The 27,162-nt window shown below is 45.5% G+C and overlaps 2 long non-coding RNA genes across 2 annotated transcripts; both read right to left on the bottom strand.

Annotated features, from left to right (window-relative positions):
* Window positions 1-5,403: 5,403 nt before the first annotated feature.
* On the bottom strand, window positions 5,404-19,990 carry LOC115615936. Its single transcript, XR_003994180.1, has 3 exons — window positions 19,519-19,990; window positions 18,498-18,507; window positions 5,404-5,414 (listed from the first exon to the last, which is right to left on the bottom strand). It is a non-coding gene; the product is annotated as an uncharacterized LOC115615936 (long non-coding RNA).
* A 3,953-nt stretch (window positions 19,991-23,943) lies between these two features.
* LOC115616086 lies at window positions 23,944-27,162 on the bottom strand. The gene is made up of 2 exons (XR_003994208.1): window positions 25,947-27,162; window positions 23,944-23,997 (listed from the first exon to the last, which is right to left on the bottom strand). It is a non-coding gene; the product is annotated as an uncharacterized LOC115616086 (long non-coding RNA).

Here is a 27,162-nt window from a genome sequence, read left to right as displayed (position 1 = left end):
GTTGAGACTTGCAGCTTGGTTTCGAATAATTTTAACACCCTATTTGATGTCTGGTCTTTGAGCACAAGGAACTGGAATTAAATAATGCAATTAAAACACAGCAAAGCTGCAATCTGATCCGATTCTGCTTCTAGCCTTGCTGCTTCACCTCTTCCTTTGAGCCCTTCATCTCTCCCGTGTTAAAAGTAGTTGCCATTGCCTGTGTGGGGTTTGGTACCAGTTTGTCAGCTGAGATGTCAGTGATGCTCCTGCTCCCCATCCTGCTCCATTTAGCAGCCATCACAGCAGCAGGATGTTCACAGGGTGGCTGCAAACATCCTCCCCAGCACCACAAACACCCAAGGCTTTTTCAGGATACATCCAAAATGCCACAGTGCCTCTGCAGCTGGCACAGGATGAGCTCTGCTTATTCCACTTACTGCGTCTCATTATTACTTTGTTTATATCAGTACAACTTAATCCAACTAATTACCATTATGAAGTGCAGCACATTAAGGCCCTGGCTATAAAGGGCTATGGTATTGCACTAAACGTAATCCTTCTAAAACATCCTGCATTCATACCTACCAATTTTCCCAGATTACAGCTGTGTAACACATCGACACCGAAGGCTCTGCAGACCTTTGATGTCCATGTGCTGAAGGAAACAGATCCAAAGCAGGCACAGCTTTGCACTGCCAGCCCTTTCGGGGCAGGAGCGGTTTGTTACACGTATGTTCAGTGCTGAGCAGTACCAGACACCATGGCTGGAAGTAATAGGCATTCCCAGAGCAAGATTAATGAAAACCTTACGAAGTGCTGTCTCCATATTGATATTGATTTAATTTTATTGGGAGAAACCATTTTCCTGGAGTTTCCAACCCAATCTCAAGTGCAGCGAGGTTCAGAACAACACAAGCTCTCCTTTGCACGGCTCTGGATGTTTTTCAGGGAGGATGGGACCAAACACACTGCTCAGCCCAGCACTGTTTGCATTAGCCAAAGTTGTTCCTGATGGTACAAAAAAGCAGGCGCTCCAGCAATGCTTCACAATAGCCTGTTGCACAGAAGGGAAGGAAGGGCAGATCTCTGGATGCATAAAAACATTACCCAGCAGCAGCATATCCATCAGCTTTGGCAGATTATAGAATGATTCCTCTATCAACACCAGTCCTTTGCCCAGCTGTCATCCTTTACTGCTTGCAAACACTACGCATCCCAAAGCTGTTCCGTCATTAGGGAATAATAAGAACTTAATCCACATATCGCAGCATTAAAGTGTCACCTTGCAAAACGTTATGCAGCTCAAGCAATCAAACAGTCCAGCCCTTATAGCAAACAACACATCACACACATAGTCAAAGGCCTGAAGCTTGAACTGGTCTTACTGGGGAGGTCATATCCCAGAGCAAGGCCATCCTAGTAGCAAGGCTGGATAAAAAGGGTTAGGTTTGAAAGCAGGACTTGGTGATTCCGATAGTACTGAGCTCTGTGGAGCTCCCCAGGGAGCCCTGCACCTATTTCTGCCCCAGGTTCACAGGAGCTTGGCTTATCCACAGCTCAGCTGCTGAACGAGACCAAGCGTAGTGTAAGAATTAACTATCCCTCCACCTCCTATTAATCCCCTGCTCTGCCACTCAGTACAACACTATTTAAACACCTAAAAACTAATTTTCAGAGGTCCTGGATGCCTGCATTGAGCCCAGAGACATCTGAGGATCCTCAGAACTGCTGAAAATCCAGGCACTATTCTTGAATCAATATTTATGTGTCTTAGTAATGTATAATCTTAGGCAAAGAGAATAGCACAAGTCCACAATACACCAGCTGAGCTATAAACTGATACAAAGGTGGTGTTATAGTCAAGGCATTGCACTGGGTTATAGGAAATCCTGCTGAAATCACTTAATTTCTGTGCCCTACTTTTATATATGTGAAATGGGGATAACAAGACATCATATTGCGAGGTGCTGAGCCACTAAGAGTTATTATAAGAGCTACAGAAGTTGCTATAAATACCTGAAGAACGAGGGCATTCAGTGTTACGCTAATAGAATACAAAGTCTATAAAAGCCTTTGCATTTTAGAAATAAAGGCTTGAGATAACTATAGGAAGCTATAAAAATCCTCCCAGACCTTCACCCACAGCCACTGATGTTCCCCTGCAGACCAGGACGTGTTGATACAGTGGGAAGGCAGTATTTATTCTTTAGAGATGGGCATGTAAAAGCCTTCAAGCTGGCGACTGGTTGAACTTAACTTGCACAGGGAGAAGCCTATAGTTTCAAAAGGAAGCAGCAGGGCTTTTGAGCTCACTTTCAAGTTTAAATTAGGCCAGGTTTTGAGAGACCACAGACCATTTCACTGCTCTTGGCCTGGCCTCTTGGCTGTCTCCTGAAATCAGGCTGCTTCAAGCCCCCTTCACATCACCCAAATGGTATAAAGAGGCTTCAGAAGAAATCCATCCCCAGGCTTCCCACAGCAGCTTTAGCCCTTTCTTTACAGCAAAAAGGGGCTCAGCTCCTGCATAGCTGTGACCTCCCGTTCCTTGGACTTGGAGAGTGCAAGATCCTTAGATGCAGACAAAACAAATGCATAAACTAAGGAGAGGGGAGGGTAAAGACCTGCCCTGCACAGCTGGTGCAGCAGAGCTTGTCTGGAATCATGAACCTCCCTTAGGTTAGAGCTGTTTCTGTGGGCAGCCAGCACTGGCAAGTCTCCACAGCACAGCCCCAAGCCAGCAAAGCAGGAAAAAAGCAGACTCAGGCAGAGCAGAGCTCCTTCAGGTTGTACCTGCGTTCCTCAAGGAGTGGTCCCCAGCCCTGTGAGCCCCCAGTACTTCCCCTAAGGGGCTGCAGGAGGTTTGCTTTCCTTAGCTACTCTTCCCAGGCCTTTGGAAGGAGCCCATGGACACCTCTCCACTTACCACAAGTGAAAAGCTTCTCTGGAGGAGGCTCAAGAGCACAGATCTCTGGGGATCAAAAGGCTTGTGAAGGGCTAATCCCCTTTTCTCCTCCAGGGCAATCACTATCCCTGTGCAGGTTAATTTAGCAAAAAGGCAGCAAAGGAACTTCACATAGAGGGTTTTTCCCCATGCTGTGCTGGTGGCTGTGATGAGAAGCAAGGAAGAAAGTGGGGAAAGCTGTCAATAATCCCATCTCACCGCTATTACCATCATCCGTCCTGTATATTCTGTTGGCAGCAAAAGGGAGGTGCCTCAGGCAGGAAAAATACCATGAAAACTATACCATGAAAACTTGTCAGACAATATTTGTTCCTGGTGAGATGTTCCATTTCTCCCATTCAGCTGGGAATGGACGAATGGATTCACGTCTTCCGCTGGGTGCTTCTGCAGGTTAAGAACTGACTGAACACACTGATTTCACGAGCCCTCTGGAGCTCCAGCAGCTTTATCAAAGCTGCAATCAAATGTATTTATTGAGCCATATGTGAGAGATGAAGATGAATTGTAAATCTCTACCCCTTAATTGCAGAGTCTGCCTGAGCATCCAGCACGAGCTTCTGCGTGTGCCAGTCAGCGGGGATGGAGACATTAACATACCCAGACAGAGCAGCCGTGGTTAAAATGTGCTGGACAAGGTCAGTGTGAAGCTGCTGTCCACCTCCCATCCACATGGGAAGCATTCAGTAGAAGGGAATGAGACCTCAGAGCAGTGGGCAGAGCAGCTTTAGGGTGGTAAAAATCAAGTGCCTCAAAGAATGACAACAGTATATACCATAATGGACCTAAAACCCAGGGAAAACCTTGAAATTACAGTTGTCAACATTCAACCTCCAGTGGAAAAGTGATTAATTTAGTCATCATCCTCAGTAATACATTCACATATACATGACCAGAAAAATGTCTTGGGCTCTAATCCATTAGAATCTGATTAAACTACATGCTCCAGCAACAGCCTCTGCGCATGAGGCTCATCGGTTTGCTGGGACCATGTTTTGACAGGATACAAAGTGGGGAATTTAACTGAATGTCCCCCTTACTCAGTTAAATTTTAGATTTATTTGATTGATCTTCTGTATTTCTGCTACTTACAGGCAAGAGAAATAAATCCTGGTGTCAACTACATAGTTTGGACTTACTCAAAAACATGCATTTTGTATGAACTGTTCATAAACAGGGGGGTTTTAAATGTTTATGGACATTTAAGACATCCTAACAGGGTTTTTATGCTTGCCTCATCCTTCCCAGTCCAGTGACACACTCAAGTTCCCCACCTGTAGTATTTTACCTGCAACCACAGCAATATCCACTCTGGCACATACTCCAAGCCTCTTATTTGGCTATGGCCTCAGCTGTTCTGGGATGATATCCTGCCCTTTTCCACCTGCTTTTTGCCCCAGATCATGACAACAGGGAAAGGAACATATAAACAGCACAGACCCATCTTGTGTGCAGTAACTTTGGTTGTGCCATCACACCTATACTGCTTTTTCCCAAGGCATTGTGTGCTGGAGCCACTGGAAAGGTATATTAAGGATTCCTGTGTCATTCCTCTGGGCTTAATTCTTATTAATTTGAATATATTACTACATAAAGGATGATTTAACTGTAGTATTGATTAATTAATGGTCAAATAGTGTTCATTAAGGTGAAGTGGCAAACTCCAAACTGATTAAACATGGTGTTAAATTCGCTAGAAGAGGTCGTGGATGCTCATAAATCGGCAGCAGTCAAGGAGAGACCCAAGTCCTGTGTGGGTAAGTATACCCAGAGTCACTGCCAGGGCAAAGATCAAGATTTAAGCCAGTTCCTAAGTATAACAACATCTTTGGGGAGGTGAAAAATCAAGAGGAAGAGCCTTCTGTGCATGTGCCTGCCACCACACCTCATGCACCACCTCCTGCAGCATCTGGAGCTGGCACTGTTGGAGACAGGGTAGGGAGCCAGCTGGACCACAGCATGGTGCAGTTTGAGACCTTACACACGACAAAGGCCTATTTCAACCACAGGCCTATAGTTAGGAAAGAACCTGCTTTTAGAGACCTTGGCTGCAGAGATGTTTGGTTATATCAGAACTCAAAACTTGAGCTCAGTAAGGATCCTAGCTTCACTCCATCCTGCGCTTGGGAAGATTTCAGAGCAGGGAGGATGCAAGGGGCAGCCTCACACTCTGCAACAGAGCCAATGAAGAGTCTGGATATAAAAGCCTCCAGACAAGTTCAGGTCCAAATCTGCACTTTCCAACTTCACCCTTGTTTTGGTATCTCATTCCACTTGTTGCTCCTGTCATGTTTTACAAGAAGCAGACATGGAAACCTATTGGGTTTGGTTCTAACATTCTGGGAAGCAGCTCAGAAACCTGGAATTTGACCAAGACTCATGTCCAAGCTCCACCAAACCCTTCAAGCACCACTGTTAGCATTCTAATAATGAAGTTTCACCAGTTCTCAAAGCCATGGATACAAACCTCACCCTCAACCAGCCCCTTATCTCAGTGCACGGTGCCACGCTCTTTGAGGTTCCTCACCTCTAAAGAAACATCAGTTTCCGCCCATTTACAGAAACTGACAGCTTATTGTTATAAACCCAAAGCAGAATCAACCGCATGCGCCCACAGCTCCATTGCTCTGGTTAAAACACCTCTCAAAGCCTGCGTGGAGCTCAGGGTGGCTTTGAGACCACCACAGCTGCTCCCGGTTCCAAATTCCCCATCTCCAACCCAGCCCTTTCTCACGCACCTTCAATAAGGCTCCAGCTATGCAAAATCCAACAGCAGTTTATTTAAGCCTAGTTTTTACCTCCCAGCACATGCATGTTTCCTCTCATTTCATCAAAGCCTTGAATTTCTTTTTGGTGACATAATTTGTCAACACATGCAGTTCATAACAGAAAAAAGGGTGATCAAAGAATAGCAGGTAAGTCTTACTTACTGCGCGATAGCAAGCTAAATTGCCGCTATAGCTTTGTATTAGCAGCTCCACATTTCGTGCTTTTATCAGCATTTCAGCTGCAACACGCTCTTCAACTTCAGGTAGACAATTTAATAACTGGAAAAGAGGAGTTTTTCCCCCTCTGACAGGCAAAGCTCAGTGCCAATGTTAGGATGTGGGAAGCTGTTACTTACAGCTAGTGATTAACCCAAGCAAAATAGAGGGTTTGTACCCACTGCAGGAAGATGGGGAGCAGCGCAGGGCTGTCTAACCACAAGACAACAGTATGGGTCTGCAGGTGCTCATAGTGAACTTCTCTACTTGGGAGGGGAGCAAAGGCAGCAGAAAGGGTTGAAAATATCAAAGCAAGTGGTGGATGGCAGCAGCTGTTGAAATTTAGATTCAAATTTCAATTTGGGATAAGCTCTCTGCTATTTGGATTCACTTCCATTATACACCAGAATAAAGCCGTATCATTTCCATACCATGTAGCCTTCCTCACAGAAATATCAGGCACTAAAAGACTGCTTCACAGACATTACTAACTCCATCTCAATTCTTAGTGCTACCAGCACCCCTGGGTTTCAGTCTTGGTTGGGCACCAGTGGGTCAGACAGCATCTTCCACATTGATAACCTGGACATGCAGTGCCTGTGCTTTTAACTATTTATATCGCCTAAGATTATAGTCCTTTTTTATTTGTAGGCATTCGTAATGCTTCAGGAGTACAGAGCTCTGGGACCATATGGTGACCCAGTATCAGCTGGAGCCTGTGGGCTCATCTGAAGGAACACCCCATTGCCCTCCCACAGCCCAAAAAAGACACATGACACCCAGACTGCATTAGTAAACCTGATCTATCAACCCCCAAAAGTAAGTATTTCATTTACCAGCCAGAAGGCAGCCCTAGACAATGCCATCTCCCCAGCACAAGCCCCATAGCCCTGGGGAAGAGCCCCATTCTACCAAATTCTTCATTGCCTTCCATGAACCTTCTTACTAAGCTTAACTTAAAACAGATTTAAGGTTTAAAAGCCTTTATTAGGACAGGGAGGAAGCAGCCCAGCCTGATAACACACCCAGCAGGGCCCTTGGTACCTGAGCAAGGTGAGCAGACCCACAGATCATAGCCAGCTTCAACCAAGGAGCCACCATCATCAGCAAGTTCATGGTGATGAGGCAGGTCTGAAGACAAGCATCAGGGTCAGCCCATGGGTCAGGGTAAGCCAGGTCACACCCCATCCAGCCATTGCCAGGCAGGTCCTTCATGGCATCAGGGAGGAAGTGAGGGTCCCAGGCTGAGCTTAAATGGGCAGAGGGCAGGGTGAGTCCCAGCTGGGGCTGCTCGGGGTCTTAATGCCTGTTAGTGCCCTCACCTGACTCTGGAGCCTACTGCAGTGAAAAGACTCCTTTTCCTTAACAGTAATGTATATCTGACAGTACAAAGACCTATACCTGCACCTATCCCTGCTTCAAATGGTAATAAATCCAGCCTGCTCAGGATTAGCAGTGTATTGTAAAACTGCTTCTAGTTTTCTATATGAACTGTAAATAATGCCCAACAAAATACACTGTGAGATGAGGCCACCTCCTCGCTTACGGCTACATCAAAGGCAAAGCTGCTTCCTTCAAAGGCAGACAGAAGAGTCTTGTTCTGGAGAACTCCACGCCCCAACTCCCAAGCATATGTGAAAGGGAGGGAATTGTGACTCAAGTGGCTTGAAACGAATCAGATGTTGAACCATATGGGGTTGGAGCTTTTTGAGACTGTAAACTTTTTTCATTACAGATAAAGCTAATGGTGATGCAGCTGTGTGCTCCGGAGCTGCAGGCCAGGAGGTCTGGAGATGGATGGGTGGAGGGAGACAGAGGGTGATGCTGTAATAGGGAGATAAAACAGCAAAAGGTGATTATGTGTTGGTGGGTCTGGTGTGACAGGAGCTTTATGGGCATCACACAAGGGCTGAAGGGCAAAATTTGCTCCATTAAGAGGTCTGTTGTTGGCTGAACAGCAGACTGAGGGTCATACCTGGACTCTACAGAGGACAACAAACTGACGTTGCTCTTGGCTTTAGTTCAACTGAGCAGCTCAGGCAGGTTAGAGGTCTCAGACCACACACTGTACCTGGTACAAGTGCCCATCAGTCACTGTGCATGTTTTGACTTGTGTGTATTGGTCATTTATCTCTCTGCTTACCTCTGGTTTCTTTCTACAGTGCCCATTTGTGCTTCCCCCATGCTATCACATCAAGCTTATTTCAAAACCAAGATGATTGTTCATTCTCCACAGTCCCACCCATTTTCCATTCCGTATTTCCAGCAGTCTCCATTCAGTAGGTTTGTAACAGAGCAGTTGAGAACTGCGGATGGGGAAAAGAAGAAAAAGAGGTGGCTGGGTACCCTTACCTAAACTGGCAGCATTCAGTGGGGTGGTGACATAACCTGAAGGAAAGAGGGAAGGTTTGGAGAGGGGATGTTGCTTATCGCAAACCAAACACTGATGCACCAGCAGAATAAAGCTATTGGCCCCAAGAAACTTCTCAAAGAGGCAGAGGGGGATGGAATTTTGCAGCTTTCATTCTATCTAGAATAAAGGCATGGAATCTTTTTGCACTGTGAAACAATATTCATATTTTGACCCCAAAGTAGCTCTCCACTAACTGTGAAGACATTTTATGATATCGAATCACCACAAAGCAGAATAAAAAGGATTCCTGTAATTAAACATGACCAGTAGTTTGCTGTTAAGGAAAGAAATGTCTGTGCTGAGTGTTACATGTGCAGGTAATAAACAGGAGGGAGACTTCTCACAGCTTTCTGGGAAGCGTAAAGGGGCATAATCCAACAGTCCAACACCTTAGTGGGACCAGCTGCCTGCAACAAGGCCTCATCGTGCAGGCAGCAGGGAAGAGGTTACGGGGCAAGGCTGTCCTGGCAGGGAAACATGCTCCCTCAGCATCAATGTGCTGCCAATGAGACCATGGAGAGGTGAAGGCGAGGAGCAGCAGAAACCTCTGGAGAGGCTGCTCTGTGGTTCTACACGGCTGAGTTGGACGGGATAAATGAGACCTTGTCACTGCTCCTCCCCTGTGAGTCTGCAATGGGAAGACATCTTATTCCTCACAACTTTCCTTGTATTCACTGATGGTAAAGACACAAACACCTCGTTGCCTAAGAGGGGAAAGTCCTTGTTGCCTAAGAGGGGATGTAAGCCTCCACATTAGTTCTTGAGAGATACAAAGAAGCTTGCCCTGGCACCATTCACAAATGCTAATGTTTATCCTCTGTTTTATACATTATGTTGGATCATTAAAGCTTAAAAGCATCTTTTAACTTAGTTAACATTAGATTTTATTTTCCTCTAGATTATTTTTAAAGGAAATCATAAAAGGCAGGGAAATGCTACAAGGGACAAAAAGCAGAATATCATCAGTGGCAAAACCCTTACTGAAGTCAATAAGCCTTACTGAAGTATATTTGACATCTATTGTTTTCTTTCTATCCACGTGGTCTGTTCCACCTTAACATGAAATCAGAGTACTTTGACATGATTTGTTCCTGACTCATCTCTATTGGCTGCTGCTCATCTTAATGTTTTCCAGGTATGTGATTATTTGCTCCAGCATTTTTCTGGACCTTGAGGGTAAACTGACTGTTGTACAATTCTGCTCTTTTTCCTCTCACCTCTCCCACCCCTTGAAGATAAGCAATACATCAGTCTTGTGGTATCACCCCAGCCCATCCATGAATTCAGAGATACCATTAATGGTTCTGAGATTACTAAAGCCAGTTCTCCAAGTACAGCAGGATTAAGTCAGCCCCAATTTAAAAACCTCCAGCTTATCTACGTATTCTTTAAACTGGTTTTCCACTAATCTATGCTGAAGTACTTATTTCTGTTAGTGTTAATTGTGGTAAATGCTTATTCACCATTTAATTTTATTGAAGACTGGTGAAAAAGGGCATTAATTCTTCTTACTTTCATTGATCAGGAGCTTTTCCTCTCTACAAAATAATGGACAAATACTTTATTTGCTCTTCTTCCCATTATTAATGGGCTTAAGAGTTATTTTGTGCTACCCCTGATGTCTCTTGCTTGTGGGTTTGGTTTTCTACCTTTTCCATTTTGACTTTTCCCTTCTGTAGTTGAGCTATTCCTTTATGATCATCTTCAATAATCTTACAAATTATAGTTCTTTCCTCTGATATTGATATAGAATTAATGACTTGGTGAATCGATTGCAATTTCTATACTCTCTCTGCACTGGAGTAGTGTATTTCTGTCTTTTCTCTCCAAAAAACCTCTGTCAGTTCTCTGAGTTTACTAAAATTGGGCATTTTGAAGGCAATTCTCCCTTTCCACAGACCATGAATGCTATTGTCTCATTGGCAATGGCACCAGGCTGTCTTCTACCTTCATATTTCCAGCTCCTGAAAGGATACGATGTCCAAGAGCCTCCACTCTAATTGTTTTGCTCATCTTCCACATCCAAAAATTGTCTAAAAGTCTCAGAGGAAGCTCTTAGAAGAGTTGGTGACATCCTCCAACAGCCTCAACCTCCTCTGACCAGTGCTTTTGTCTTTGGATGATTCCTCTATCACTGACAAAGGCGCCAACCATCTGACCTTCCTGACTGTAGCAGACTCAGATTCTGATGGGTTTGATGGGTGAACAGCCCATTATCCTTTGTACTTCATTATTAATAAACCTTTTGTCCCTAGTTTTTCAGCCCTGTTGCTGTGGGTCATCTATACTGTAGTGTCCTTCATTCATTCTTTTTGCTTTTGATGTTGGCAAGTCTGAATCTGATTTTGTTGTTGTTTTGCTTGGTTGGTTTTGTAATACCAGCTTCATTTATAGAAAACTGCTCATGAAACAGTCATCATCATCGTCATTGAATGGTTTGAGTTGAAGGGAGCTTAAAGCTCGTCCAGTTCCAACCCCTGCCACGAGCAGGGACACCTTCCACTAGAGCAGGTTGCTCCAAGCCCCTGTGTCCAACCTGGCCTTGAACACTGCCAGGGATGGGGCAGCCACAGCTTCTCTGGGCACCCTGTGCCAGCGCCACCCTCACAGGGAAGAGCTTCTGCCTCAGAGCTCATCTCAATCCACTCTCTTTCAGCTTAAAGTCTTGGTCATGGGAAACAGAACTCTCCTGGCAGCATCACCCAGACAGCTTTGTGGGTTTATGGCCACCCTGTGGGGCTTATGAAGCTGCAGAGAGAGGCAGAAGTGGCCACACAGCACTTTGCATTGCTTTGCAGCTGCTAGAATAGCCTGTGGTACAAGATAAGACTTCCCAGACTGTGATATCTGCCTGACTGGCTAAGACTTGTATAAAGTGCTCATCTTGCCAGGATTCAGCCTGAATTTGCAGCTCCCTGGCTATGCATCATTTTTTCCAAGGGTCATGAAGAAGATATCATTGAGCTGGCAGCGCTGATCCTAGGATGCATCAGGGATTTCGCTATACCAGGAACTCAGCTATAAGTCTGCTTTACACATCTGGAACAGTGGAAATAGCCTTAATTGAGGCTATAAACTAGCTCATGATGACATTTGCTGCCAGTTCCGTATCACAGAGAATACGCAGGCACTGAAAAGTCTTAAATCATTTCTGAGCTGGAACATCAAATCAATCTATTTAAATATGTTGTTTAAGAGTAAAAGGTTCATTGAAAACTGCCTTCTACTTTCACAAGTAGAGACTCAATGGTGTGTATAGAGAGATCCTCTACAAAGTTTCTTCCCCTAGGTGTTGTCTGAGATGTTTCTGTACCAAAGTTGAGAGCGGCCAGTTCCCCTCTCTGAATCCTCTTCTAGAGGCTTATGTCAGCAGCAGGTTTCAGTCAGGCTAAAGATCAAAGGCTTTGATCTCCATTCATCTCCACTTAACTAAAAGGAAGCCACATCTGCGGAATTTATCTAATTCTGCAAGCTATAAATATGTATGGGGTTTGTACTGTGTAATTAATCAAAAGCCTGAAACAGAATACATGTGCTAACCTGCAACAATGTTGGATTGCAAACTATAGGAACTGCTGAAATACCTTCGGATGCATATTTCTGTGTTTAAGCAAACCACGCAGTGTTTCAGCACTTTATCTTTGCTTAAAGTGAACTCAGTACTGAGGACACAACCCTCCCAGAGTCCTTAAGAATCAAGTCAGTTATTTCTAAGCAAATACAAGTTTCCTGTAGGGGAATAACCCAGAGCTTTTGCTTGCAGGACTTTGAACCAGTCCACTCTGAAGACAGGGGCCTCAGTATAACACTTGAATCTCAGTCTGGGTTTGAGTCCTGAATTTTTCATGCTCAAAATCTGGATCTCACCTCTGATTTTCCCCCATTTTCTCAGAATCAGCCATAAAAAGCACCAAGTTTAATCTAATCAGGCAGCACTTCTAAAATCTGTAATCAGGCTCCAGTGGTGACAAACCTACCTCAGCTCCTAAATACAACTGATTTGTGCACAGGAATGCCGAGACAATCGGAACTCCTGATTAGCTGAATGCGCCACTTGTGTGATTAGTTTTGAGCTTGTGTACTTCTGCTGCAGGTTTTTCAAGAGTATAGAATCACAGAACGGTTCAGGTTGGAAAGGACCTTAACATCATCCAGCTCCAGCCCCCTGCCACGGGCAGGGACACCTTCCACTAGAGCAGGTTGCTCCAAGCCCCTGTGTCCAACCTGGCCTTGAACACTGCCAGGGATGGGGCAGCCACAGCTTCTCTGGGCACCCTGTGCCAGCGCCTCAGCACCCTCACAGGGAAGAACTTCTGCCTTACATCTAACCTAAATGTCCCCTGTTTCAGTTTGAACCCATCATCCCTTGTCCTATCCCTACAGTCCCTGATGAAGAGTCCCTCTCCTTGCTTTACTTGGAGGCTGTACCAAAAACCCAGTGGCATATCTACAGCTGAAATGGCTGAAGTGTGTTTTCGCCGATGAATGGCCAAAGCCTACGCTGGGAAACGAATGGGTTGGCAGATACATCATCTGATTGGGAACCAGTCCCAATATTTCTGAAGACAGGCTGGAAAAATGAGTAATGAGGATCACAGGAAAGATAATACCAAACCAAACAAGCAAACAAACAAGCATCCTGCTCTACAGCCGCCTGTGCTGCTGCTGCTGCTTCTGGCTCTTGTCGGGCACCGTCATAGACCCACAGACTGGTTTAGGTGAAAGGGAGCTTAAAGCTCATCCAGTTCCAACCCCCTGCCACGGGCAGGGACATCTTCCACTAGAGCAGGTTGCTCCAAGCCCTTGTGTCCAACCTGGCCTTGAACACTGCCAGGGATGGGGCAGCCACAACTAAGCTCCATGTGGTCATCACCTGCCAGGCCCAAAACCCAACTGCAGAAAAACAAAGCTCAAAAGATTACTTTTCTTTGTATTCATCACTGTCAATGGACTCATTTCTCTCCTTTAAAACTCCTTTTCCACAAGTAGGGGGAAAATAACTGTAATGAAAGGCAAATATTGAGGAGCAGACCAGGACAGCTCTCAGTTTCCAAGCAACACAGAGAGCCTGATCATGACTATTATGATTTCACCTTTTAAAGAATCTCCTGTCTATGGCTAATTTCACATAATGGCCTTTGTTAAAATTAATTGAATCTCAAAGCTCATGCGAGATGTAGCTGAGACATACAGTTTTGAGGCAAAACCCAGAAAAGTTACATAGTTGTGAAAGGCTTGAAGTTAGAAGGAATATTCCTCTCTCATGATTCCTTCTTCTTTGGGTCCAAAGCTAAACCTGCCTCCTTCCCAGCAGCCAGGATGGCTGCTGCTGCTTGTGTTTTCCCAAGGAACTGACGCAGCTCCACAGTTCACAGCATCCATCACCCAGCACCAACAACCACCTGAATCACGGAATCATCATAGAGTCACAGAATCGTTCAAGTTGAAAGGGACCTTAAAGCTCCTCCAGCTCCAACCCCCTGCCACGGGCAGGGACACCTTCCACTAGAGCAGGTTGCTCCAAGCCCCTGTGTCCAACCTGGCCTTGAACACTGCCAGGGATGGGGCAGCCACAGCTCCTCTGGGCACCCTGTGCCAGCGCCTCAGCACCCTCACAGGGAAGAGCTTCTGCCTCAGAGCTCATCTCAGTCTCCCCTCTGGCAGGTTAAAGCCATTCCCCTTGGCCTGTCCCTACAGGCCCTTGTCCAAAGCCCCTCTCCAGGTTTCTTGTAGCCCCTTTAGGCACTGGAAGGCTGATTGGAAGCTGAGCAGGGTCTCCAAACCTGAAGAAATGAGAGAAACAGAATCATGCCATAAATCCAGCATGAAGCACCACATCTGCTACACAGTCCCCAGCACACAGGTTTGTTTCACTGCTTTTGCCCCTGTCAAATACTCGCTCCAGGCAGATCCCTTTCCTTTGGTGTATCTCCTGGCACACCCAGAGCAGAAGTTGCTTCTCAAGAGGATAAAACAAAGACTCAGAGTTCTGCTTACTCATCAGAAAAGCAGCCTCTTGGGAAAGTATCTCCTCACTTTGCCATGCTTAAAGCAGGATACTTGCAGGTCTCTAACCTGCTGACTCAGTACTTTTCTCATCTATTCACATCCATCTCTGGGTTATGGAAATCTGATTACTGGTGGTTTGCACCACAAGAAAATAAACGTAATGCTTTTAAATGGTGTGCTTACCTGGGGCCTGTCCATACTGCTTTCTTCATTACCTGCCTTAGTGTAATTCGTTATTATTAAGCCTTGTGTGCTGAGTTTGGGCAGCCACTTTGAGCAGAAGTGAATTGTGGACAGTGAAAGGCACATTTCAAACGTGGTCTCTGGGGTTTATTTCACCAGAGTTTTGCATGCTTGACTGGCTAAGTCTGCAGTATGAAAACCCAGGGGCCACACAGAGTTTAGCTTTATGCTGGGTTTGAAAACTAAAATCAATCTAATGCTCTAAAATGCATCCCCAGGGTTGAAAAGAAGAAAGTATTTTATGTGTATTGGATGTTTAATAATTAGTAATGAACAGTAACTGTAGAATCATTCCAGCAGCGCTGGTTGAATATCCTGTACATGAGAAAGTAAACACGATGAAAAGGCTGCAGTGATATAGGTACCTCACTATATACACTTCCTTTGCAGGATGGAGTCACCAGACCGAAGACAAAAACACACAAGGTGGCCAGAAATAAAGCAAACTGGTCAATGTGTGAGGATACGTTGATGAACAGGGTCCCACAACCAGCTGGGTGTGTAAATCCCCACCGCAAACCCCAGGGCAGGGAAAGGAAACCCATCCTTTCACTGGATATAACCCAAAAGCCAGCTTTTATAGATACCTCTGCATTGGTATCTTACTGATGTGGGATGGGTCTGACAATAAAGCGTAATCACAGCTGCGCTTTGCTTCCCTGGCCCCTGCATCAGGAAGAAAAGGTTGACTCAGTGTTTAATTCATGCCTGCAGGAGATGCAGACGTGCTGTATGGAAGAGCTTTGTCTCCCATCCACAGTTTTACTCAAGGTCATTTTGTTGTTTCATGGGCGACCCAAAGCTGCTGATAAAGTGTCTTCATAATACTCACAAAAAGCCGTGTCTGGGACTAATCCCCAGGGAGAAGAAGGCGGCAGCTTGTCCTTCATCACATGGAGGTAAGAAGTTAGTCACAAAGCTGCCTGAGAATCGTGGAGCCACGGCCATCTGCCTTCTTTGTGTAAGGAGTTCGTGTTAGACAGGGCAAGCTCCGAGGCTGTGGGATGTGGGAGCTCCCTGGCTCCCAATGGATGCAGAGAGAGGTCAGCGTCCCAGCTCCTGCATCCCAGGAAGATCTCCCACCTGAGATTCCTGCACTGTCTGATGGTTCTGGTGCCTGTACCTCCAACCAGCAATGCCTGGCCGCTGCAAAACACCAGGCAAAGGGATTTTGGTAGAATTCAGAAGCTCTGAACTAGGGTCAGTATTTTGTGCCTGCTCATGCACAGGAAGAAACACAAGAACTGCACATCACATCCTGATTCCTTCCTCAAGCAGCTCCACAGTCCATGGGGGCTGAGATGCTCATAGTGGTGACACTCTAAATGGCTTTTTTATGTAGTATTTAAAGACCAGTTTTCCTTTCACGCAGGTTAGTACCCTCAAAACCCCTCCAGTCGATACCAGAGGGCTTACAACCTACCTAAAACCAAGGAGCTGCTGCGAACGGATCTCTGCAGACACCAACCATGGTTTCTGTGCACGGGCTCTGATACTACTGCTCAGGAATGAGCCTCTGCATTCCAGCTGCTATAAGGCTGCTGGATACTTAAAGCCACCCTCACTTGAGCTCCACACTTGAGGGTACTTCAGTTTATAGTTTAACCCTTGAGGAATAAAGCCTGAACCAGCGCTGTGTGCACAGGGCTCTCGGAGGAACGGCTGAAAGGATCACAAGGCATTTACCCACCCACAGCCCGAGCGTATGCACAGATTTAAGTGGTGTATTAAGTATCTCCAGGCAATTCCAAGCCCTTCAGAACCCACACCATTGCTCGGCTTCTGCTTTAACTCTGTCATAAGCCTCCTGGGCTCCCTGGTCGCAAGTTGCTTCATGATTCCTGCCCTCAATATGTTTGTACCCATCGCCAGATACATCCCCCTCCTCACGGCACTGAAATACACATTTGCCTTTATCCTTTCTGCTGGGGTTTTCCACTACTCGGTCCCTTCCAGAGACCAGATTCCCACTGCCTTTCGCCCAGGTTAGCATCCTTGCCTCCCTCCAGCAGGTTATTATAATACATGACACTGGATTGCTCCTTTCACAACTCTTTAAGCTCAGGCCTGAAGCAGACAACATAAATTTTGAAACAAACCTTTATGTGTTGAAGCATTAAATAATACAACAGCTTCATGAATTCGGGCAGAATTCATAACTTTGACACAGCTGAGATGTCCTAAACCTTCACTTTCTATTTTCATGCCTTGATGCCATAGGAGGCTGATGACTCTCCAAGGGCTTAGCTACAGAAACAACTTGTATTGCTGCAGAACTGAACATGAATCCATAAACCAATACAGTTCAGCAGGAGCAAGGGACTGCACGGACACTGATTTCCATATAAAGTAGCTTATTATGGGCCAGTCAAATGTGTTCCCAGCCAAAGCAGGAAAAAACTATTTTACTTGTATTGATTTAAATGTAGAGATTAGTCGTAGCGAGGCGGCTCTCTCCTGTAGATGTGCTGGTGAGGACATGGGGAGCTCTGTGTAATGCTCTGCTGTCCCCGCAGCACCTCTTCTTGTGCTCCTCTCCCTGGCACATGATGCACAGTTGGCAGAGGGTTGGAATCGGATGAGCTTTAAGGTCCCTTCCAACCCAAACCAGGCTGTGATCCTATGAAAAAGAGGAGGTCTATATTTAACAACACAAGGTACAGTAAAAAGCAGGAGGCTTTTATAAGATCACACAGCATACAAATGACTTTGCTTCAGTATAAAACGCCAAGTTGGGATTTTGTATTACATCTTTTGCTACAGAAAATCCACCTCGCATGTAGGTAGTGGTTAACCCAATGGTGGGTCAGGAGATCCCAACTCGAATGTGTTTTCCTGGTTATTTTAATGACTTGGGGACTAACAGTGTGAGAAGAACCTTCTCCATTCCCTGTGCTTGTTTTGAGCCTCTGTGCCGTGATTAACAGTATTTCATGGCTCTTCTGTGGGTTTTCAGACAGAATAAGTCTCAGAATTATATGCATTAACATAACCATGCATATGCAGGTGCATTTTTATTAATTGAGTAGCCAACCAGGAAAATTTCAGTCCTAAGAGTAATTCCTAATACATTTAGGCAACGTGTTAGCTACGAATGACTTGAAGATACATCTCGGGACGGTGCTGTCACCTGGCTTTGACACCCGCAGAGAAGGTATTTGCACGAAGCAGAGGAATTGGGAGGATGGATCCATCAAGGCGAGACACGAGGAAGCCCTTTCCCTCAGGACCAGAGTGGGAACAAATGGATATAATTATTCTGAGGAGTAACTGAGATTCCTGTTGGAAGGACTGTTTTAGCCATAAGCGAGTGAGGAGATGAAAAACTGCCGTCAGAATGAAAAGTGCTAGAAGCAGCAGAAACGCGTGCAACTGAAAGGTTAGCAATTGGGTAGGAAAAAGGAGGAGGAAAAAAACCCCCTCTGCAGAATCTTCACTCTCAGCAAAAAATTTAAGGAAAAACCCAACAGGCTCTGCTTAAAGAAATTGTTTACAGCGATTTTCTTTCCTCCCAAGTTATAGCGGGCACGTTCTCCTTCCAGCTGAATGAGGGAGCCTTTTTGCTGATGCAGAACACATCTTACCAGTTCATTTTCAGTACAATGCACAGAGAATTAGGTGCACAATTCCTGGTAACAAGAATGGAGATGGAGCCCGTCTCCTTCCTCCCTGCACATTGCGGGATAAATCACCCGGAGTGGAGGGCAGAGAATGCCAGACACATAACTCTTGCTTCGGTTATCAGGAGTCGGAGGGCTACAGTTAAAATCTATCCTAAAACAGAGGAAATATTTCTCTGCTACAGCAATTCCTCCTATCTCCCATTTACAAGAGCGATGACCAGCCTCAATATGCAGCAGTTGAATACAAATCAGGCTGACAGCTCTGCATGGTGCAAAACCATCACAAATAGATGCCTGAATTTTACCTTCTCGGGCAATAATGTCAACATCAGCACAATCAGATGCCTTGCTTCCAGTACCATCTCAATCAAGGCGCAATTCAACCCTTCACAGGCTTTTGTAAATATGTGACTGACCTTTTTAGGCACATGACATGAGCTTCAGCGAGGCTTCACTGCCTTCAGTATCTGCCTGATCCGCAGAGGTGATGAGCTCCTTCCGTGCTCATTGAGCTCATTGGGATTTAAGAGTGGGCAGACTCACAGAGCTGGGCCCTAAGCACTCAATTCAGTATCTATGAAACAAGCGTGACATTGATCCTTGACTTTGATGGACACTTGGTGTAAGCCAGAGCAGCAGCAGAGCTACATTCAGTCACTTAGGGAGAGAAATGTGGGTTTTCTTGAAGTAGAAAGGCAGAAAATACCTCACTGAGAAAAATGAGAAACCTCGGGAGGGGCTTTGGACAAGGGCCTGTAGGGACAGGACAAGGGGAATGGCTTTAACCTGCCAGAGGGGAGATTGAGATGAGCTCTGAGGCAGAAGCTCTTCCCTGTGAGGGTGCTGAGGCGCTGGCACAGGGTGCCCAGAGAAGCTGTGGCTGCCCCATCCCTGGCAGTGTTCAAGGCCAGGTTGGACACAGGGGCTTGGAGCAACCTGCTCTAGTGGAAGGTGTCCCTGCCCGTGGCAGGGGTTGGAGCTGGATGAGCTTTAAGGTCCCTTCCAACCCAAACCATTCTGGGATTATGTGATTATTTTAATTCCAGCTGATGGTGATGAGTTAGATGCAACTGGATTTTGTAATCATCAATGTCTCTTATGAAGACAAGGTTATGGTGTTTAAGTTCTGTAACTCTAATCTCCAGAATTGAATGAGGAGAGAATCGTCCAGTAAACAACTGGACCAAACTAATTCCTGAATTATACCCTATATTAATGAGAGGAGACTGCTCTTGCTGTGAAGGATACACAGCATCGTTTCGTTCTTTCTCCGTAAAAACAAAACACACTCACCAAGGAAGAGACAGATAAAATTCAGCAGTGTCTGTATTGCTAAAACGAGCTGTATTTCAGGCTCTCACACCAAAAGCTGCTCCTGTGGCATGTCCACGTGTTCGTACAACCAGGGCACTCCCAGGCCATGCCAGCTCCACACTGCGTTTCGCTTGCAGCTCTGACAGGGAATCATTTCCAGAGCAAACTGAAGAGTGGCCCTGCCTGGAGATCCTGTCTCTGAGCCTCTTCGTGCATCTATAAATAGCAGATCATCAATTCACCTCCTCTGAGCTCATCGCATGCTCCACTTCACCGCCTGCCTCTTGGCTGAGGCCGTCACCGTGACTCAGATCTCCCCTATCAGCTTCCCTGCGCAGGGAGATTCCCCCTGCATCCCATGGCAGCGTGAAGCTGCTCAGCTGCTCAGGTTTCTATCACCACAAGTGTTACGCTGTTGAAGAACCTGTCATTTGAAGCAACGTCATTACAATTTAAGGTCTTGGAGCTCCGAACCACTTCACAGAGAGGGGCTGCATTGTTTTGATGACAACACTGAGTGAAAACCAAGTGCCAAAATCCCAGATGGATGTCACACACAAACCCAATGACAAACATAAAGCTATCACCATGTAAGACTGCAACATTCCACTGATCCCCTTGCAAAATTCCCTACAATTTAAGCTTCTGGGCATCAATCTCTTTCCATTACATCCAACCCCCTGCTCAACAATAATATTATTATTTACAGTCTAAAGCAAAATGCTGTTATTCTTTGCTTAAGAAACACACTGATGAAGCAAGATGCTTCTTCTTGTAACAGACAATTAATTTTCAGACTGTATTATACTTGCTGAAGTGACTGTAAGTTCAGCACCAACCTAATCGAGCTTTCGAACGCCTGTAGTGGTATTACTCATGTATTCATCAAAGCCCTGCCTTGTTTGCACTAGAAATCTCCAGATAACCTGCTTACTCAGTGACGCCAGAGATATCTGTCGGGCCCTAATATTTCATTTCCTGGATAAATGTTTCATAGGCTCCACACTCTGAATGTGAAAAGAGCAAAAGATTCTTTTGATCATGCGTTTGAAATATCTCCTTCGTCCTTTAAAAGCGAATGTAAAACCAGCACGCAGCAGCAGTAAGACAATTAAGATGGATAAAGTGATATAAAGAGATTTAATGACATTTTGTATTCTTTAAAGTGATATAAACTCAAAGAGTCTCACTCTTCTCCTGCGTACACCTGACCTCTGTCTCACCAGGCTTGGAGATGAATCACAGAGTGGTTTGTGTTGGGAGGGACCTTAAAGCTCATCCAGCTCCAACCCCTGCCACGGGCAGGGACACCTTCCACTAGAGCAGGTTGCTCCAAGCCCCTGTGTCCAACCTGGCCTTGAACACTGCCAGGGATGGGGCAGCCACAGCTTCTCTGGGCACCCTGTGCCAGCGCCTCAGCACCCTCACAGGGAAGAACATGCATCAGCAGAACTATAGAGCTGGTGTGAGATCCAGGCTGCTTTCCGTGTTGACCCTTGGTAAGCAAACATGGTGTGCAGGCAAGAACAAAACCAAGCAGTGATTTAACTTGCAGTGCTTTAGAATGCCTTGAAGAATCCTTTCAGAAATACAGAACTGCAGAAAAAGAGGTAGAGATCACCTGGTCTATGAACACCGCATTGTGTAACCTGGCTTTGGAACTGAAATGCTGAGGACAATTTGGCTGCTTACTTCAGGTGTGAATAACTCTGTAATTATATTTCAAATGAAATGTATAAATTGCCAAACTTATCTATTTATTACGATGTTTGATAGTTGATCAGCAATAATGAGACCACTGGCTTCCTTGCCAGTAACTATCATTTTGTTATTCCCTTTTCTTCTGTGCCTGTGTTCCCTATCACCACTTGCCTTTCATCTGGGCCGAAAGCCCTTTGGAATAAAGACAACACACTGGTTTTGCTCCTATCCAGCCCATAGCATTTAGGCTCCAGGCCATTACCAGGAGTCTGAGGCACTGCAGTAATTCAAACAGTAATATACCAACAGAATCAGACATTGAGAACTTGCTTCCACTCTGCTTTAAAACACCAGCAAAGAAGAATGTTACTTGTGGTGCTGCTTATTTTGTTATGTATTTGTATCAGGGGAGCCGGTAGCAACAACCCTAGAACCCTGAGCTGGTTAAAGCTTATTTCAAGTTAATTTAATATAATGCTCTCTCTCTCTCAACTCATGCATCTTCACAAAGAAAATGGCAAGCAATCCAGAACATTCAAAGCATAACGACATTCAGATGTGTGTAGACATAAATAGCGACTTCTAAACCAAGAATTTGCCTCTGGAGTCTTTTCAGTAGGCCCTCAAATAGAAAATACTTAAAAGGAGACCATGATAAGTATAATTTCTCTTTGTTTGAGGCAAGGATGGAGTGAATGTGTCATAAGGCACTGAGAAAGAACAAGAGAAATCTCAGTGAGCCAAAATGAAAGGACTTCATTATAGGCAAAATCCTCGCTCCATTTCAATCAATCACAAATCTGTTTGTTGACTTCAGTAGCCAAGGGTTTCATGGCACAGCTTCCACCAAAAACAACTTCCAGCACCATATCGTACAATCTGAGGCCTCGATTTTCTCTTTTTCTGTGCATTACCAAGGATCTACATACACAAGGCAGGGGTTTGGACCTGGATGAGCTTGAAGGTCCCTTCCAACCCAAACCAGTCTGATTCCTCGATTTCTTTGTGTATTAGTAACTCACTGGAATTTCACTGCTAAGAAAGTGTTTTAACAAGCTTACATTATGGAGTGCCCTCAGAGGGAGGCACGAACACTCCCTGCTAACAGTACCCAGTTGTACCATCATTGACCTGTCCAAGCAGACTGAAACACCCTCCCCACATCCCGGTTTCCAGGGAAAGACAGCGCAAGGAGTGAAACCAGGAGAGCTGTGCCTTTGCCTCGTGGGTTATCACGCTGTAACCACACACCCCCTTCCCTACAGACACAGCAAGCTGAAGCAGATGAATTGCAACGCAAACACCTACAATTTCTCCTGGTTTATTTCCTTATACAGAAGAGCAAGCACACAAACAAAACCGGGAACAACAAATTGAGTTCTCCAGTCTACTCCTTTCCCCACTTAATAAAGCGTATGCTTTGCTACCACTGAATTCAATGGAAAAATTCCTTTAGGTCTCCATGGGAACAGCATCGGGTCTATAATACTTAACTATAAGTACCAAATTCTATAAGCTTTGGCTGAAAGTTTTTAGTGTCCTTTTAAAGATCTCTGCGGATAAAGAACTTAAGGCTCCGGAGTCAATAAAGTCAATGAAGCAGCTTTCACAGGCATCAGACGTTCACTTTCAAACTTCTCTACAAAATAGTTACTGGAATTTGGGGGAAGCGAGCACAAAGACAACACTGTAATAACTAACACAATGACCCTTTCAACCAGGAAAGCGAGCAGCCCTTTTAATGAAATTGGGACTTAACGTACGGTTGGACCAGACAGTGAAAGGAAATCTCTCACCAGCACATCACAAGGCCAATAATGTGTAAACAGATAATAGCAAGAGCTGTGTGGTTCATAATTAATTCAGAAGAGATGGCATTGCTGCCTTCTTCCCGGGCTTGGGCAGTCATTGAAGACAATTTGCCTCTCAGTCTGTGTGAAGTGCCATATTTCAGAACTAAATCCTTCTATTCCCATCACAATAGGAGTAATATAAAGTAATAAAAATAACATTTATATTTAGTGGATACTGTACCTGTGTGGCAGAGTTCTGGACAAAACCCTGAACTCATAATCTTCTCTTCACACCCAAACAAACTTAAAAATGAACAGAAATACTGATAATAAATGGGGATGATGAATAACCATTTTAATAATCATATTAATAATTACTAATAAGCTGACGCTGAGATGGAGCAATTCCAAGTTCAACCCAGCTTTGAAAAGAACGCGGATGTGTTCACTGATTTGTAAGCAAAGGTTTATGTAGGGTTATGTAGTATGTAGATAAGTTTATATTAGATATGGGGAAGAAGTTCTTCCCTGTGAGGGTGCTGAGGCGCTGGCACAGACTTTTCCCAGAGAAGCTGTGGCTGCCCCATCCCTGGCAGTGTTCAAGGCCAGGTTGGACACAGGGGCTTGGAGCAACCTGTTCTAGTGGAAGGTGTCCCTGCCCGTGGCAGGGGGTTGGAACTGGGTGAGCTTTAAGGTCCCTTCAACCCAAACCGGGCTGGGATTCTACGATAAAAAGGAACATGGGGCTCGGGTGTTTGGGAGCACCTTACTTTGACCGACATGTTTTGGCTCCCCACTGTGCCCAAGTGACAGGGCTGCAGAGGTGTTGCTGTTCCAGGTAGAGCCGTGCTCAGGCTGCAGCATCCTGTCCCGCTGTGCAGCTCCCCAGCTCAGCCTATGGTATGTGTACCAAATTGGCAGCTGTCAAAATGATTCAGCTTGGAAATGAATCAGACACGGCGGTTAATGGCCCAAACTGGAAAACAGGGATAGAAACACAAGATCTTTTCAGTTATACGGGCTGGAGACTGAACACCCTGTGCTACAGGTGGAGGCCTGAGGAGGTGAAGTTTGCCTACCTTCAGTGCTAACAGCCTCTGCAATGAGATCTCTATGAAATCAGTCAGTTCTATACCATAATACTGCCTTTATTCTGGAGTTTGACCCGGCCCTGGCACATCTTGAAAGGCAAAACATAATTTCTCGTATGACATCACTGAAGCCCCAATGAAAACTTTCCCATTCCGGGTTTCTAAACCCCAGCACTTGCTTTTCCTAACATTTTCCCTCGCTCAGAAAATCCCACGCTACGTGCTCTGACCACACCAGAAAGAGAACAGCTCCGTTCTGGACGCTGAACGCCATCCTCTGTTTCAGAGGAGCGTGTTTGCTCCCTGGGCAGGACACAGCTTTCACACGGAGCAGCTCCGAAACACGACTCTGACCCAAGCATTAAGAATGGATTCGCGCAGTCACGGCGTCTGGAACATTACCATCCGTGGGACAGCACCAGAGACAGAAGACACCCTGTCTTAAAACCCTCTATATTCAGTGCAGAAACATGGGAGAATGACAAGAAACCTTTAGGGAATATTGCAATTTCCATAGCTTGTGATGCTAATTACAGTCATTATCGGAGAGGCTAAAAAGTTCTGCATGTGTTTTGTTCTCTGCTCCTGGTAGCTGGGATGTGAGATGAACTCGAGGTGCAATAACAATGCTAAGGGAAAAAAAACAACCCCTAAACCCTGTTTATTTTCAATAGTACTACCTAATTATGTTAAGTTTCTATAAAAATCAAGTCAAAAAGCCCTCTCCTCTCCTGTGTGCGTGCACACACACCATCCATGGTATATTCTTTTCTAAAATAATAACTTCTATCCTTTGAATGCACAGCAACAGCAGCGCAGCACAGGGGGGTTCATGGTCCTATTCTTTGATTCTGCATATTTTTATGGGGTTTTCTTTAGATAATTCCTTTTTCCTTTGCCTCTTACCTCGTTCTTCTTTTAACATGAAGAGATTTCTAGAGATTCAGAGAATCCCAGCCTGGTTTGTATTGGAAGGGACCTTAAAGCTCCTCCAGTCCCAACCCCCTGCCACGGGCAGGGACACCTTCCACTAGAGCAGGTTGCTCCAAGCCCCTGTGTCCAACCTGGCCTTGAACACTGCCAGGGATGGGGCAGCCACAGCTTCTCTGGGCACCCTGTGCCAGCGCCTCAGCACCCTCACAGGGAAGAGCTTCTGCCTCAGAGCTCATCTCAATCTCCCCTCTGGCAGGTTAAAGCCATTCCCCTTCTCCTATTAACCGTGAAGAAGACTCGTGCTCAACAAAACTGCCCACATGTGTCTGACAAACACACAATTCTCCACTGGTCTAGTTTTGGACTGTTTATAGCCCAAAAGCTTTAATGAAGCAAAAAGAACACCTCCTAAATCACTCACCACTCTGGCTGTGCTGCTCGTGTGGCCCGAGGCTGGATCCAAGCAAGGGTTTGTAACAGTGAGTACTGCAACACCCGAGTTTACACCTTCTGAAGAAGTCAGGTACCCCGAGAAGGATCCCTAAGCGATCGCTGGCACGGCAGCAGGACATATTCCATATAGGAGTATGCCGTAAATCCTGCACTTCTCTGGTCTACATGGACCAAAGCCAGAGTGTTCAAAACACAGGAGGAGGCGGCACCATCCTACTTTTCTACGCTTACACAGCAGTCACAGGCTGAGTTTATTCCTTCCCTGAGGAATTTTGAACCTGTAGCTCTTCTTTTCCAGCAGAATAATCCAATCCTGCAGGAGGGGCACAGTATTCCCTGCTCTGTTGAGGCTCTTCCATTAGAAAGATTAATGAAATCAGGTGAATGTTTCATCCAGTGATGGAACAAATGACACAGAGTGCTGGAGCTCATGCACTCTGGCACTCACCGGGGTCTCTGGTCACGCGTTTCCCAACCGTACTCCAGCCAAACTCCTTCTTCCCGGCACTGTGGAGCCCCATCAAGAGGAGAGGTGGAGGAGACGGCGCTGCCAACTCCCACATCACGGCAGGTTGTCTGCTGATTACACCTTTCCTCTTCCAGAAACACAGCTCTAAAGAAACAAGGGTTAGTGTTTGCCTGGGACAGCTTCCCCGAGCAGGAAAATGCTCAAATAGAAGCACTAGGTGGGGGAGGCCGCCCAGCTCTGTCTCTCCTGATGCATTTCTATACACATCGATGGCTCTTCTCATAGAACCTTGACATGCCAAGCACAAAGTATCTATCTATCTATCTATCTAATCTAGCTATCTATCCAAGTTATTCTCCCTATTTGATGTGCAACCGAATGCTGCTATAGGGATGAGGGAATTTGCCTTTATTCCTATGAATTTTTTATCAGGGACCTCCTAATCTCTAAATATTTAAAGCTTTATTTGTTTGACACATTGAATTCGTCGACTGTTAACACAAAACCTCCCACAAAGAGCTACAGACAGACCACCTCAAGCTGTGATTTCCTCACTTCTCACAGCCTAAGGCCTCGATTCTGCAATTACACACATTTGTCTGCACTGCGGTGAGGAATCCCAACGGGGCGACTCACACTAGTGAAGATAATCACATTCGTGAGGATCTGAGCCCCGCACTTCTGGCTTTGGGACTGTGTTGGGATGACGTATCTTCAGGGAGCGAAGATCTGAAGGAAGCAGCAGCAGCGCAGCGTTTGATGCTTCTTAGGAAGAACGTTAGCATGATAAACCTGCAGGGAAAGGCATCCTTGCACAGGAAACATGGGCTCCGGAATCACCAGGAATGGCTCATGCCCACAGCCCTGCCACTGGCTTCCTCTGGACCTCCACAAAACTGGATGCCTCTGCCTGCATATATAGCACAAAAACACTGGGATGAGTAATCTGAACATGTCTCCAAAGTGATTTCGGATCTTCATACGGAATCCCATTGAAAAGAAGTGATTATGAACTGTTTAATATCAATGAATCAAACCCCCGTGAGAGGCCGTAAACCCAAAATCTGCATACCCATCAGTTCTTCCTTAATTACTCCCACCATCCCGGCAAGCTCAGTGCATTACAGCTCCTGATTAATTAATTAAAAAATCAAGCATCCCAGTGCACTACTTAAGAAATTAACTGTACCACGAA

Source organism: Strigops habroptila, chromosome 12, assembly GCF_004027225.2.
Source record: "Strigops habroptila isolate Jane chromosome 12, bStrHab1.2.pri, whole genome shotgun sequence".
In the NCBI taxonomy this organism is placed as follows: domain Eukaryota; kingdom Metazoa; phylum Chordata; class Aves; order Psittaciformes; family Psittacidae; genus Strigops; species Strigops habroptila.
The sequence above is the reverse complement of the archived record's forward strand: the minus strand, read 5'-3'. Positions and strand labels throughout refer to the sequence as shown.